Source organism: Haematobia irritans, chromosome 3, assembly GCF_050003625.1.
Source record: "Haematobia irritans isolate KBUSLIRL chromosome 3, ASM5000362v1, whole genome shotgun sequence".
NCBI classification, from domain to species: Eukaryota; Metazoa; Arthropoda; class Insecta; order Diptera; family Muscidae; genus Haematobia; species Haematobia irritans.
In genome coordinates, this window is record NC_134399.1 from 171,666,900 (window position 1) to 171,683,894 (window position 16,995).

Consider the following 16,995-nt stretch of genomic DNA (forward strand, 5'->3'; position numbering starts at 1 on the left):
ATTTTCTATAGAAATAAAATTTTAACAAAATTTTCTATAGAAATAAAATTTTGACAAAATTTTCTACACAGAAAAAAATATCACCAAAATATTTTCAATTAAAAGGTTAATTGAAGTTGAAATTTTTTTTCAATTAATAAATTAATTGATTCAAAAATTTTTTTAATTGAAATAAAAATCAAACACACATTTTAATAGTACCAATTAATTTTTTAATTGGATCAATTATTTTTTTAATTGACTGTAAATTAATTTTTTAATTGGTACTATCATTTCTGTGGTTGAAGACATTTCAATTAAAAAATTAATTGGATCAACTAATTTCGTTATTGAATCAGAAAACATTTTTTTTTTGTGTGTATAGAAATGCCATTTTGACAAAATTTGTTATAGAAATAATATTTTTTCTATAGTAATAAAATTTTGACACAAATTTCTCTTGAAATAAAATTTTGACACAAAATTCTCTAGAAATAAAATTTTTACAAAAATAGAAATAAAATTTTCACAAAAATAGAAATAAAATTTTGAAAAATTTTCTATAGAAATAAAGTTTTTACAAAGTGTGTGGAATATACAAAAGGATGAGTTGTTATAAAAAAATGAAATATATATTAACTTATGGAAGATTGTACAAACTATGGAACTATGGAAGATTGTACAAAATTTGCTATAGAAATAAAATTTGGACAAAATTTGTTGTAGAAATAATATTTTGCAAAATTTGCTATAAAAATAAAATTTTGACAAAATTTTCTATAGAACTACACTTTTGACAAAATTTATTATAGAATTAATGTTTTTTCTATAGCTATAAATTTTCAAATTACTATAGAAATAACATTTTGACAAAATTTTCTATAGGAATAAAATTTTCTATAGAAATAAAATTTTCTATAGAAACAAAATTTTCTATAGAAATAATCTTTACAAAGGGTATGGAATATACAAAAGGATGAGTTGTAATAAAAAAATAAAATATATATTAACTTAATATAGAAGATTGTACAAAATTTGCTATAGAAATAAAATTTTGACAAAATTTGTTATAGAAATAATATTTTGCAAAATTTGCTATAAAAATAAATTTTTGACAAAATTTTGCTATAAAAATACAATTTTGACAAAATTTGTTATAGAAATAATATTTTTTCTATAAAAATAAAATTTTGACACAAATTTCTCTAGAAATAAAATGTTAAAAAATTTTCTATAGAAATAAAATCTTTACAAAATTTTCTATAGAAATAAAATTTTGACAAAATTTTCTTTAGAAATAAAATTTTGACCAAATCTTCCTATAGAAATAAAATCTTGCAAAAATGTTGACAAAATTTTCTATAGAAATAAAAAGTTGAAAAACAAATCTATTTTTTGTTTTTCAAATGTACCTACTATAGGAAATTTTCTCAATTATTTATGCAACAAAAGTATTACCGATGGAAAAAAGTGACTAAAATGACACAACGGTAATACTGAATAACGAGATTCCTACTGTCCGTATCTACTATCTAGGGAAAGTTCTGCAAAGCGAACGGACTTGGAATAACTAGTGGGCAAAGAAAACCCTGTTGAAAAAAAGTGGAACAAAAAATCAGAAAGTAACAATTGCGCACTACAAAAAAGTATCACCGATGGAAACAAGGATCAAAATGCCACTAAAATGACACAATGGTAATACTGATTAATGAGATTCCTATATTAGCTTTGTAATTCCGTTTGTAACACATCGAAATATTGCTCTAAGACCCCATAAAGTATATATTCTGGGTCGTGGTGAAATTCTGAGTCGATCTAAGCATGTCCGTCCGTCCGTCTGTTGAAATCACGCTAACTTCCGAACGAAACAAGCTATTGACTTGAAACTTGGCACAAGTAGCTGTTATTGATGTACGTCGGATGGTATTGCAAATGGGCCATATCGGTCCAATTTTACGTATAGCCCCCATATAAACGGACCCCCAAATTTGGCTTGCGAAGCCTCTAAGGGAAGCAAATTTCATCCGATCCGGCTGAAATTTGGCACATGGTGTAAGTATATGGTCTCTAATGACCATGCAAAAATTGGTCCACATCGATCCATAATTATATATAGCCCCCATATAAACTGATCCCCAGATTTGGCTTGCGGAGCCTCTAAGAGAAGCAAATTTCATCCGATAGGGGTGAAATTTGGTAGATGTTGTTAGTATATGGTCTCTAATGAACATGAAAAAATTGGTCGAAATCGGTCCATAATTATATATATCCCCCATATAAACCTATCCCCACATTTGACCTCCGGAGCCCCTTGGAAGAGCAAAATTTATCCGAACAAACAAAAAAAAATACTAAAGAAATTCGTAATAGGCACATGTTGACATTGCATTTCACAACCCTTTTCTACCACCAATATCAATACCATTCCGTTCATAAATGCGCCTACATAAAGAGCGTACTGGCAGAGTCTTGCGCCGAGTACTTTTGGTTGGTGGCGGCGGCGGCCCGAAGCCGGCTCACAGCCGATAGATTTACGCGTTATCGGCGGCTTCATTGAAACAAACAGGTTTTCTGGTTATTTTGTTATATTTTTAAATATATCATGGTTGTCATGTATAAATAATACTTTCTTTACAGTGTTTGGATTTAACCGAGATCTTTTAGCTGTTATTAGTGCCCCTGCACTAGAAAAAGCTTCTTCGGATGAAGCGCTAGTAGCTGGAATGCTCAAAACCTTTTGAGCTAACATTGGCAATTTCGGGAAATTCTAAATTAAAGAAAATTAAAATTAATAAAACTTCGAAAAACGAATACCTACGGAATTTTCAATATACCTGTGGATTTTTCTTCCACCAAATAAATATATCCGTTTCATCGACTTCCGCATCGAAATATCTATTGATTTCTAGATCTAGACTATTAGATTCTGCCGCTTTTGAAGTTGAGGCTATAAATGAAAGGACATCGTCCCTTGCAGTATTTTCAGAACACTAAAACAAATAAAAATTAAATGTTTTTTATTTGTTCTAACAAATATTATGAAAAACTTATATTACCATAGTTTTATTTCCTTTAGAAGTAGATGGGACATCAGAATCCGGCGGAAAATGAATTTGAATTTCTTTATATAAAAGGTTCTGTTTGTTTGTATTGGAATTTTCATTCAATTCGTAGTCCAAATCAGGAATTCTTTGTATCCATTTTTCTAACACCGTCCAATTTTGCTGTGTGGGGTTGAGTAGTGATGCTATTACGTGTAGCTTGAAGATTTTAAATCGAACAGGAAATTGAGCAATTGTGAATGAATAAATTTTTATGACTTCGTCAAAAGAAACGGCCAGCGTTTTGTTTTTCAAATCAGTCATAATTTTTTCATAGTATACTACTACGAAGTTAGATGTCGGATATTTACGTCCTTTTAGAAATTTGGTGACGTTTTCAAAAGTTTCCAGAAAATTTAAAAATTCATCTTTTAACTCCTTTTCCATTGTTTTAAGAACAATTTCCTCCTTTTCAGCTTCCACCAATGCAATATTAATAACATTTTTATTCTTAATAAAGCTTCGATACATATTGCACAATGTGTTCCATCGTGCGCTATTTGAGTTTTTCAAACTTCCCATTTGATTTCCATCTGTGTTGTCCATTTCAAGTAAAATTTGATTTTCTGCGTCAATTTCTTCAACGATTTGTAACATTTCATAGAAAATTTCTTCATCTTCATACACTTTTTGTAACGAACTAATTTGTTCGGTTTTATATGATAATGTTTTAAATATTTTCTTCAGTTTGTTTGTTGTACTTCGAAAAACTGGAAATTTGTCATTTTCTAAAACATCATGTGTCAGTAGACGGTGAAGACTATGTATGCAACATCCAAATCTCTTCTTTTTCATTAATCTTATTGCTGCTTTAATATTCGATCCTCCATTACTAACATAGAATATCTCTTTGTCGTCCAACTCAAAGAATGTTGTTTCATTTAATTTTTGGGCTATTGTAAATTGATTATGGGGATGTGAATATTGTTCTGTTGTTAAAGATATGCATAAAGGCTCAAAATTTTCAACAGAGTGGGCTCTAATATTAATGTACATCTCATAAGAGTCCGTCCACATATCAAGTACGATAGCTATGTTAGTTGGGCTCGTACTTAAGTGATGTTTCAACGCAGATTCGTACGTGGCATAAACATCATTTAAAGCTGAACGCGATAGAGTTGACGTTCAAGGCATGTTCATGCTGGGTTTGATGTGTTGAATATATTCGATGAATCCAGGTTGCTCAACTATGGTAAATGGTCGAAGATCGCGACAGCACATTTGTACCAATAATCTTGCGTTTGCAAATTTTTGGGTTTCAGATTTGTTGAGAATATTACCATCTCCACACAAAACTTTCTTTGTTTTTTTTGTTGGAAATATCAACGTATTTTGAAGCAACTTCAATTTTTTGCCAAATTTGTCGTTGATGTTGTTTTCGCAAACCTAAAGAAAATAAAATAAGTTTAATTGAATAACTAAATAACATTTAAAAACTTACCCTTTCAATGTTGGTGGATCATTTTCATAACAATGTTTACACATATTCAACTTGGGCAAAATATTTCTTTTAGAATATATCAATTGACCAACATGTTCCCATACTACCGAAGCAGTCGCATGTTTATTGGTAAGTATAATTTTCGCTTTACTGTAAAAATCTCGTTTTGTTTTTAATAACATTTGATAATATGCGATATCCCTTTGTTGCTCGTTGTTTTCATCAACTTCAGATTCATCAGAATCTTCTATTCTTGCACGTTTGAAAAATTGTGTTATTTTACATTTGTCTGTCGTTTTTATTTCACACTATTCAAAATGATGGTGTAGGATTTGGAATAACTGTAAAATTGATCTACAGGCACACACACATACTCAAATATTGGTTACTAATTATTCACTTTTCACTTTACCTAAAACCTAAAGTAGTGCGTAAGTGCGTGCGCTCCGTAACAATATAATTGCCCTACAAATAGGATACTTTACACAGTAAATGAATAAAATATACGTAAAATTGGACATACATTTTTTGGTTTTTACACTTTTTTAAAATCTCAAAAAAAAAAACAATTTTTTGACAATTTTCGGCGACTTTGTGAATTTGTTCGGCGGCTTATTTTAAGCCTTTGCTAGCCGTCAAAATCTCGGCGGCGGCGGCTCGTAAATTTCGTCGGCGGCTCTCCGAAGCCGACTTAAAATCGGCTGGCGCAAGACTCTGCCTTCTGGACGACCTTTTTATTCGCAATATGTGATTCCCGTCAATTTTAATTTTATTCTCGAAATAACTTTAAAGAATTCTTGATGAAGAAAAAAACTGTTTGGACGGCACACTACTTTCCGGTTGTTGCAAATATGAAGCAACTCAATTTATACAATAGTGGCAAATTATTTTGATGCCACCAATGTAAAACGTTAAAATGATTAGTTATCTTAATTAATTTTTTCGGATTGTTTCATTATCAACAAAATCACAATTTATTTGGTGGTCGTAAGGTAGACATTATTTTGGCGCATTCATCTTCCACTTTTTCTTACCATGTGAGAGAAGTATTAGCTTATTTGCCTGTGGAAAAAGAACATAATTGATTGTTTCAAAACTTTTACTATATCCGAGTCGGAATCGTTATTTTCACATACATTTTCCAATTTATGTATATACAACATAACTAAATGCATAGTTGCATAACTTTCTCCCTTGAGCTTCTTAGATGATTTCTCGAAGTGTTTTAGAACAGCCACAATGTCTTTTATTTTCAGTATGCCTATTCCAAAAGCCCTGTGCACTTCACCCTTATCTTTCACAATTTAAATTAGGTCCGACCAATTTTGCTCCATGGACACCAACAAATAAAACATTGTATTCTACCGAGTAGGACAAAAGCGTTTTAAAGGTTATTTTAAGTTGCGCGTTTAACCCCGCTTTCTTAAAATATTTTACAAGTTTTTTTTTTTGCTTTTGGACCAAATGAGAGCAATTTCCTCACAATCGTTTAGTTAATGTTCCATCTACATTGTTTAACAATGATATAATATGTACAGTGAGTAAAAAAAGTTTACATACACCGCACTGGTCGAATAATAAATGCATATAAGTATTTGTTTATAAAAGTAAATTAAATTAATGTTTATTAAATAACATAAGGAACTTGTTAGGAAACACTAAATTAAACTATTAAACAAAAAATTGGCTTTAAAGATAAGAAAATGAGCAAAAATATAAAAATATCATTAATTCATGTCAAAAAAGTTTACGTACATTAAATAAAAATGTATTCAAATTGGAAAAAGTGTCTTCATCAATTACAGCTTTTAAACGACGACGCATGTTTCTTACTAAAGCTTTTGTATCACTTTCCGAAATTTTATTCCACTCGATTCTTAAGGCAGTTTTCATTGATTCTTTCGATGTTATATTGTATTTCCGTATTCTCTTTCCCAACAAATCCCATATATGCTCGATTAGATTCAGGAGATAGCGGTGGGGTATGGAGTTACTTACAATTGTACAAAAGCCATTCTTTAACCCTGTTGTTAGGTTAGAAAAAACTTACGAATCCCAGGTTAAGGGACCAAATATATGACAAAAAGGTCTAGATTACCTCAACAAGGATTCCATGCACAGCTTCAGAGGCTTCCAAAAATAATGCAACTTCCCATTCTGGTACTCGGCAGCGTGGAAATTGTGCTTGCTGCAAGTCAATATATACCACCGATTCCAAGTTACAAAGGAAAAAAGAAAAAAAAAATGGACCAAATGGGCCTAACCTAACAGCAGGGTTCACTAAATAAGAGGTGTGCTTGGGATCATTGTCTTGTTGAAACAAAAAACTTATTTTCTTCAAGACCCAATTTCATCGCACTTTCTTTCAAATTTTCTTTTAAAATATTAAGGTAAGCATGCTTGTCCATCGTAGTTTCAATAAATACCATTTTCCCGACACCAGTTGTGGCCATGCAACCCCATACCATGTGTTTCTCTCTCATTTCTTCATTTGGTTTTCACCAGACTTTGTTTGTCCCATCCGGTCCAAATATATTAAATTTTGATTCATCACTGAATATCACTGTATCCCAAAATGAATCCGGCTTTTGTAAATATTCCTTCGTGAAATTTAATCTCTTTTTTTATTGATTCTTGATATTAGAGGTTTTCGTCGTGGTGTTCGCCCATTATAGCCAGCTCTATATAGCACATTTCGAATTGTTTGGCGATGGACTTGTTTATTCGTGCTTTGCAAAAGTTCTCCTTGAATTTTTGGAGCTGATTTTTTGGGGTCAAGCTTGAATTGGAATTCACAATTTGGCGCTCTTCACGCTGTGAGAGTTTCGTTGGGCGCCCAGATCTTGGTTTTGATAGCAAAGTTCCATTGTTCACATATGGATTTATTACCGTTTGCACAGAAGAATTCGATTTTCCTACAATTTCACCAATTTTACGCAACGATTTGTTTTCTAAATAGAGTTTGATTATAACTTTGCGCAGTTCTACTGGAATTTTTCGACCACGACCCATATTTCATATACTTAAGCGACGCTTGCAAGAAAACTAAACGATATGATCAAGAAAATGTTCTTAGATTGACATATATATAAGCAGATGTAAGCAAAATATGTGATTACCGTTATAGCGGTAAAATCTATGCAGAGAGATTTGTTTACTGTAATAGCGTACTTAAAGTTTTGTGACATGATTTTTACTCTTTCTTCACTATTTTGTAAATACTGAATTCCTACAACGGATTTGCGAAATTATATGGAAGGAAATATGGAGAACAAACATAACCAAAGAGATATTGAGAGTACAAACTGTTCCTTTTTGTTAAAGTAAGTCAGAACAAAACAAGTATAAACGGCCGTAAGTTCGGCCAGGCCGAATCTTATGTACCCTCCACCATGGATTGCGTAGAAACTTCTACGAAAGACTGTTATACACAGTCGAATTACTTGGGTTGAGGTATCTTAAATCGTTTTCTAAATTGTGAGTTAGTCCACACGTGGTATGTATTAGACAAAAGTGTATGTAAGTCTACAAATAATTACGAATCGATATGGACTTTTGCACGGTACGTAGGGAGCCGGAATTGAAATATGGGTGACACTTATATGGGGGCTATATATAATTATGAACTTGATATGGACCAATTTTTGTGTGGTTGGGGATCGATTTATCTGAGGGCTATATATAACTATAGACCGATATGGACCTAGTTAAGCATGATTGTTAACGGCCATATACTAGCACAATGTACCAAATTTCAACTGACTCGGATGAAATTTGCTCATCCAAGAGGTTCCAAAACCAAATCTCGGGATCTGGGGGCTATATATGATTATGGACTGATATGGACCTCTTTTGGCATGGTTGTTAAATATCATATAGTAAAACCGCGTACCAAATTTCAATCAGATCGGATGAATTTTGCTTCTCCAAAAGGCACCGGAGGTCAAATCTGGGAATTGGTCTATATGGGGCTATATATAATTATGGACTGATATGAACCAATTCATGCATGGTTGTTGGATACCATATACTAACATCATGTACCAAATTTCAACCGAATCGGATGAATTTTGCTCTTCCAAGGGGCTCCGGAGGTCAAATCTGGGGATCGATTTATATGGGGGCTATATATAATTATGGACCGATGTGGACCAATTTTTGCATGGTTGTTAAAGACCATATACTAACACCATGTACCAAATTTCAGCCGGATCGGATGAAATTTGCTTCTCTAAGAGGGTCTGCAAGCCAAATTTGGGGGACCGTTTATATGGGGGCTATACGTAAAAGTGGACCGATATGGCCCATTTGCAATACCATCCGACCTACATCAATAACAACTACTTGTGCCAAGTTTCAAGTCGATAGCTTGTTTCGTTCGGAAGTTAGCGTGATTTCAACAGACGGACGGACATGCTCAGATCGACTCAGAATTTCATCATGACCCAGAATATATGTACTTTATGGGGTCTTAGAGCAATATTTCGATGTGCTATAAACGGAATGACAAAGTTAATATACCCCCCATCCTATGGTGGAGGGTATAACAAATATTTGAATTTTTGGAGGTGTATGTAAACTTTTTTGATTCACTGTATGTTTGGCATTTTGAAAAGCTTTTTTGATGTTTGAGCCTTTGTCTGTGACCATAATTCAGGCTTTCGTAATAGGTAGCAGTTAAGATCTCATTCCAATTGATTAGCATTTCTTAAAAAAAAAAAGAAATTAAAAACAAATGGTTCCAGGTCTTATTGAGTTGTCATCCTTATTTTGCTAAAAATGTTAGCTTAGAATTTTAATTATTTCCATTTCTCTTCCACCTTAAGCCAATTTAAAGACTCAAAAAACAAAACAGATTTTTGGGTGTATCGGTCAGAGGTAGTGTAAACTATGCAGGCACTTGGTATGATGTAGCAAATATTTCGGATACTGTGGATTATATCAATCTTATGGCTTATAACTATACGACAAGAGGAGCTGTTTGCATGTATCAGGTCCCTCTTGTAGATGTAGGAGACCATAATGTTGTAGCATCAGTGGCACATTGGATGGATTATGGTATGTAGATACATACACTGGCGATCAAAACCGAGTGCATGTTTACGATATTTTTATTTAGGGTGTCAAAAAATTTTGAATAATAAACGGATCATTTTGAAAATTTCAGGGAATGCTATTTATTATGTTAATAATAAAATTTAGCAAGCAGAAAAAAACTTAACTAGAATTAACAAATTCACAGGAAAAAATAAGGCAGCAGTATTCACTCAGTTTTTAACGTATTATTAGTAAGACAGAATATGTTTGGTATCAGTACGGAATCCACAATCATTTGTTTTTAATCACTTTTTTCATACGTCTAGACATGCTTTCAACTATATTTTGTATGATTTCACTTAGAATATTTTGCCACTCTAATTGTACTCGGCTCCAAAGTTCTTCCATGTTAATTGGCGCTCGTTCATACTGCGCCAATTGCCTCTTGACCACAGCCCATAAATTTTCGAAAGGGTTGAGTTTTGATCCAATAGCCAGCGTTGCACAATTTTCGCCGTATGCTTTGCGTCTCCGTCTTGCTGGAAAACCACTTCCTCTTCAGGGTATGCGCTTCTATCCACAAACTCCTGTAAATTTGTTTGGAGGATACGGAGATAGCTCTCCTTGTTCATTATCCCTTCAATTTTTACCAGTTGTCCCAAATGCCACCATGTGAAACACCCCCAAACCATTAAGCTGCCACCACCATGTTTGACGGTTTGTTTTACATAGTGTTTTTGAGGTCTATGCCAAAATTATTATTTCCCATCACTCTGGAAACGATTAATTTTTGTTTCATCGGACCAAATTACCCGTTTCCAATCTTCCTCCGTCCAATTCTTGTGACTTTTACAGAACTTGAGTCTGGATTTTATGTTTTTATCAGATAGAGCTGGTTTTTCTTCTTAACTGCTGAAACGTATCCAAGTCTGTGAAGCGCTCTACGAGCAGTTGGTGCACTTACGTTCTTTCTTATTGCTAAAGCAGCCTGTTTAGGTGTTTTGCAGCTTTTGTTTCGTATTTGACGTAACATCAAACGGGCATCTGAATCTTTTAACAGCCTTGGGCGACCACCAGAATTCGGCACAGGAGCAACATTTCTTCGTTTCTGTACAGCTATTACGGTGCGTTGTCTCACGTTCAGTTCTTTAGCAATAACACGTGAAGATTTTACACTATTAGTCAAGGTGACTATATTATTTTCCACATCTAATGCGATTTTTCTCATTTGTTTAATTACACCTTAATCTCGAAAATTATTGAACACAATAATACCGAAATTCACTGAAGAATACTACAAGCAAACAAAATGCCCTACATTTACCAAACGGTACATTTCCATATCTTTGGAAATGCGTAGCCTACTTAGCTTTCAATTGAACAAAGCGTTCAAAACTGAGTGCATAGGTTTTCATATATTTTTGCTGCAATTCGCTGGTGTTGCCATGTTTATTTTTTGTTTCTTCGTACATTATTATGTTGCATATGTAATGAAGTATAAGCGCTGAAAATGTCAACGAAATCCGACAATTGTTTAAAAATATACATATGACACTAGAAGTAAAAATGTTTAAAATATGCACTCGGTTTTGATCGCCAGTGTAGATGTATTACCAGTTAATCATTAATTTTTACATAATTTCCCTCCTTACAGGAGCTCATCCATCACAAATAAGATTAGGTATAGCATTTATTGGTCGACATTACCGAATGGCGTATAAGACTGACACGAAAAAATACTCACCTAAAAAAAACCATAAAGTCTTGACGGGTTCGTCCATTTTATGAGGTATGCAAAATGGTCCTGGGAGACGGTGGTTATTAAATTTTTTTCAATGTAGACTTGGGAGCAAGTCTGTTCATAGTAGTAGCGAATTGGACCACTTTTGAATCTCTTGAAAGTGTCGAAGCTAAATTAGCTTTTGTATATGAATCTAATCTGCTGGAAGTTACAGTATGGACAATTGATAATGATGATTTCGAAGCTGAATGTCATCCTGAACCATATCTCTTATTGAGGGCTATCAGCCTATATTTTCTACAGGAAAGGGTTTGGATGAAGGGGGAATTGAAAAGTGTATGAAATTTAAGCGCAATATTTTGAAGGATTTTCTATCTTCAAATAATTAAGAAAAATGTGTAAATAAAAATACTATGCCATGTGTCACCAATGAATTGGAATAGATTTAATTTGCCGAGATGCTGTTAGCCGACGAGTATTTTGTTTCTTTTCCATAAGGAATGTACCTAAACCAGTGTTCGCCTACTGCCTATCACTATGGTTGTGCTTACATGCATTTTTATATTTTATATTTTATATCAATCACTCTTTTGCTTTCAATATTATTCCAATGACTCTCAAACTGTTGCCTCCAATGACAGTTTAACAAAAGTCAGGCTCACGAACAATGGACACTCAAACTAACGTAACAACTAAAACAACGGCATAATTTTGTAACAATTGTCAACTTGTCTACTAAAAGTTAATAATTGTCAGAATGGAATGAATAGTCTGAGTGAGCCTGAAATAAATCGGGCTTCGAACTTAATCTAAAACTTAAAAAACTTAAAAAAAATCAAAGCCAAATGTCATATCTATGAGATTCATATAGACGACATCATTCGGTTACAGAAAATACCATCAGTTTATTGTCAATGCTTTAGCTCTCTCTCTCTCGTTTTCAATATTATTCCAATTATGCTCAAACTGTTTTCTCCAATAGCAGCTTTACAAAAGTCAGGCACAAAGACAATAGACACTCAAACTAACGTAATAGCTACAACAACGACAAAAATTGCAAATTTCTCAGATAAAAGTTAATCAATTTAAAAAATCAAAGCCAAATGTCATATCTATGAGATGCACATAGAAGACAGGGTAATCCCCACAAGGCAGTCAATCAAATACTTGGGACTAAGACTGGACTCAAAACTAAAGTACTCCAAGCATTGTCAATGCTTTAGCTCTCTCTCGTTTTCAATATTATTCCAATGATTCTCAAACTGTTTTCTCCAATAGAAGCTTTACAAAAGTCAGGCACAAAAACAATAGGCACTCAAACTAACGTAATAGCTACAACAACGTCAAAAATTGCAAATTTCTCAGATAAAGGTGGGTATTAAGTTCGAGTTTAGCCGCTAAAAACGTCATTTTTTCACGATTACTTTTCATTAATAATCCATTTTAAGGAATACAAACTTTGTGAAAAGTTATAATAAAATTTGCAACAAATACGTATAATTTCATGCATTTTTCTTACTGATATATTTTTCACTTTAGCGTTTTTAGCGGCTAAACTCGAACTTAATACTCACCTTAAAAGTTAATCAACTTAAAAAATCAAAGCCAAATGTCATATCTATGAGATGCGCATAGAAGACAGGGTAATCCCAACAAGGCAGTCTATCAAATACTTGGGACTAAGACTGGATTCAAAACTAAAGTAACAGGTTGGCTGATAACTCCACGGTCTAACAAAGAAAAACACATTTTTTGTCAAAATTCGTTTTTATAATTCGACATAGTTCCCTTCAAGAGCGATGCAACGATTATAACGACCTTCCAATTTTTTGATACCATTTTGGTAGTACTCCTTCGGTTTTGCCTCAAAATAGGCCTCAGTTTCGGCGATCACCTCTTCATTGCAGCCAAATTTTTTCTCTGCGAGCATCCTTTTGAGGTCTGAGAACAAAAAAAAGTCGCTAGGGCCAGATCTGGAGAATACGGTGGGTGGGGAAGCAATTCGAAGCCCAATTCGTGAATTTTTGCCATCGTTCTCAATGACTTGTGGCACGGTGCGTTGTCTTGGTGGAACAACACTTTTTTCTTCTTCATATGGGGCCGTTTTGCCGCGATTTCGACCTTCAAACGCTCCAATAACGCCATATAACAGTCACTGTTGATGGTTTTTCCCTTCTCAAGATAATCGATAAAAATTATTCCATGCGCATCCCAAAAAAACGGAGGTCAATACTTTGCCAGCGGACTTTTGAGTCTTTCCACGCTTCGGAGACGGTTTACCGGTCGCTGTCCACTCAGCCGACTGCCGATTGGACTCAGGAGTGTAGTGATGGAGCCATGTTTCATCCATTGTCACATATCGACGGAAAAACTCGGATGTATTAGGAGTTAACAGCTGCAAACACCGCTCAGAATCATCAACACGTTGTTGTTTTTGGTCAAATGTGAGCTCGCGCGGCACCCATTTTGCACAGAGCTCCCGCATATCCAAATATTGATGAATGATATGACCAACACGTTCCTTTGATATCTTTAAGGCCTCTGCTATCTCGATCAACTTCATTTTACGGTCATTCAAAATCATTTTGTGGATTTTTTTGATGTTTTCGTCGGTAACCACCTCTTTCGGGCGTCCACTGCGTTCACCGTCCTCCGTGCTCATTTCTCCACGTTTGAATTTTGCGTACCAATCAATTATTGTTGATTTACCTGGAAACTCATTATCAAGCCAAGTTTTTGCTTCCTCCGTATTTTTTCCCTTCAGAAAACAGTATTTTATCAAAACACGAAATTCCTTTTTTTCCATTTCTGCACAGTAACAAAAGTTGCTTCACAAAAGACGCTCTATCTCACAAACTAATTGACTTACAGACGGTAAATTTTGACACGAATCATTTGAAGGTTGGTACTATATAAAAATAATATGCATTTAATACTAGCGACGCCATCTATGTGTCAGACCGGGGAATTATCAGCCAAACTGTTACTCCAAGCAGATAGAGTACTGGTCATGACTGACCAGGCTAATGGCAAACATCAGAGGCGCTCTTCCAAGCAGAAGAAAGAAACACATGGAGATGACTAGCAGTACACAGAAAAAAAATATTTTTTTGTCTTCAATCACGAAATTAATTGATACAATTAATTTTTAAATGAAATGATACTATCAATTACCAACGTCAATTAAAAAATTAATTGATCCAACTAAACTTTTTGTTTCAATTAAAACCTTTTTTGAACTAATTAAATTTTTATTGAAAAATTTTTAGAATTCAATTAAAATTTTAATTGAAAAATTTTGGTGATATTTTTGTGTGTGTACTCCTCCATGGATGTGAGATGTATGCGTCGACCCTACAGAGTACAGAGAACGGCAGCTCTGAGAATCACTTCAGCATACCGTAAAGTACCAGTGGGAAGCCGGAAAAATCCAAGTAGTCCTCAAAGAGATTGAACGACAAAAGATTTTCGAGGACGAACAACAAAACGCCACAAACTTGTCACGGACTACATGGGGGTTCACCTTGAAGTAATGCGAAAGCGGTCGTGGTGCTAATCATACCCCGAGGGAAGAGGGATGGGTATATAGCCGTTATCGTCAATAGTGATGGAGTCCGGCACACAGGTGGACACACTGTCAGGTGTATAAAGTTTTTGTAAAGCTGCCATTGGAGACAACAGTTTGAAAGTCATTGAAATAACTTTGAAAGCCAAAAAATAATGTCATAGCTATAAAAAATTTATTATCGGTTTATATTAAATGTATGTGATAAAATCCTCATTTGTATATATTTTTTGCCAAAAAATGAACAACAGAGCTTTGGAAAAAACATTCATCCCTCTGTACTGGATATGTTACGGATGTATCCTCCTTTTATCGCATGACCAGAATGCAAACTTCAAATTTATATATATGTAGTTTGGATATATATTTTTATACCCTCCACTATAGGATGGGGGTATATTATCTTTGTCATTCCGTTTGTAACACATCGAAATATTGCTCTAAGACCCCATAAAGTATACATATTCTGGGTCGTGGTGAAATTCTGAGTCGATCTGAGCATGTCCGCCCGTCCGTCAGTCCGTCCGCACGCTAACTTCCGAACGAAACAAGCTATCGACTTGAAACTTGGCGCAAGTAGTTGTTATTAATGTAGGTCGGATAGTATTGCAAATGGGCCATATCGGTCCATTTTTACGTATAGCCCCCATATAAACGGACCCCCAAATTTGGCTTGCAGACCCTCTAAGAGAAGCAAATTTCATCCGATCCGGCCAAAATTTGGTACATGGTGTTAGTATATGGTCTCTAAGAACCATGTAAAAATTGGTCCACATCGGTCCATAATTATATATAGCCCCCATATAAACCGATCCCCCGATTTGGCTTTCGAAGCCCCTAAGAGAAGCAAATTTCATCCGATCCGGCTGAAATTTGGTACATGGTGTTAGTATATGGTCTCTAACAACCATGCAAAATTTTGTCCACATCGGTCCATAATTATATATAGCCCCCATATAAACGGACCCCCAAATTTGGCTTGCAGACCCTCTAAGAGAAGCAAATTTCATCCGATCCGGCTGAAATTTGGTACATTGTGTTTGTATATGGTCTCTAACAACCATGGAAAAAGTGGTCCACATCGGTCCATAATTATATATAGCCCCCATATAAACCGATCCCCCGATTTCGCTTTCGGAGCCTCTAAGAGAAGGAAATGTCATCGGATCCGGCTGAAATTTGGTACATGGTGTTAGTATATGGTCTCTAACAACCATGGAAAAATTGGTCCACATCGGTCCATAATTATATATAGCCCCCATATAAACCGATCCCCCGATTTGGCTTTCGGAGCCTCTAAGAGAAGCAAATTTCATCCGATCCGGCTGAAATTTGGTACATTGTGTTAGTATATGGTCTTTAACAACCATGCAAAATTTTGTCCACATCGGTCCATAATTATATATAGCCCCCATATAAACGGACCCCCAAATTTGGCTTGCAGACCCTCTAAGAGAAGCAAATTTCATCCGATCCGGCTGAAATTTGGTACATTGTGTTTGTATATGGTCTCTAACAACCATGGAAAAATTGGTCCACATCGGTCCATAATTATATATAGCCCCCATATAAACCGATCCCCAGATGTGGCTTTCGGAGCCTCTAAGAGAAGAAAATTTCATCCGATCCGGCTGAAATTTGGTACATTGTGTTAGTATATGGTCTTTAACAACCATGCAAAAATTGGTCCACATCGGTCCATAATTATATATGGTCCCCATATAAACCGATCCCCCGATTTGGCTTTTGGAGCCTCTAAGAGGAGCAAATTTCATCCGATCTGGCTGAAATTTGGTACATGGTGTTAGTATATAGCCTCAAATACCCGTGCAAAAATTGGTCGAAATCGGTCGATAATTATATATAGCCCCTATATAAACCGATCCCCAGATTTGACCTCCGGAGCCCCTTGGAAGAGCAAAATTCATCCGATTCGGTTAAAATTTGGTACGTGATGTTAGTATATGGTATCCAACAACCATTCATGAATTTGTTCATATCAGTCCATAATTATATACAGCCCCATATAGCCCGATCCCCAGATTTGACCTCCGGTGCCTTTTGGAGAAGCAAAATTCATCCGATCTGATTAAAATTTGGTACGCGGTTTTACTATATGATATTTAACAAC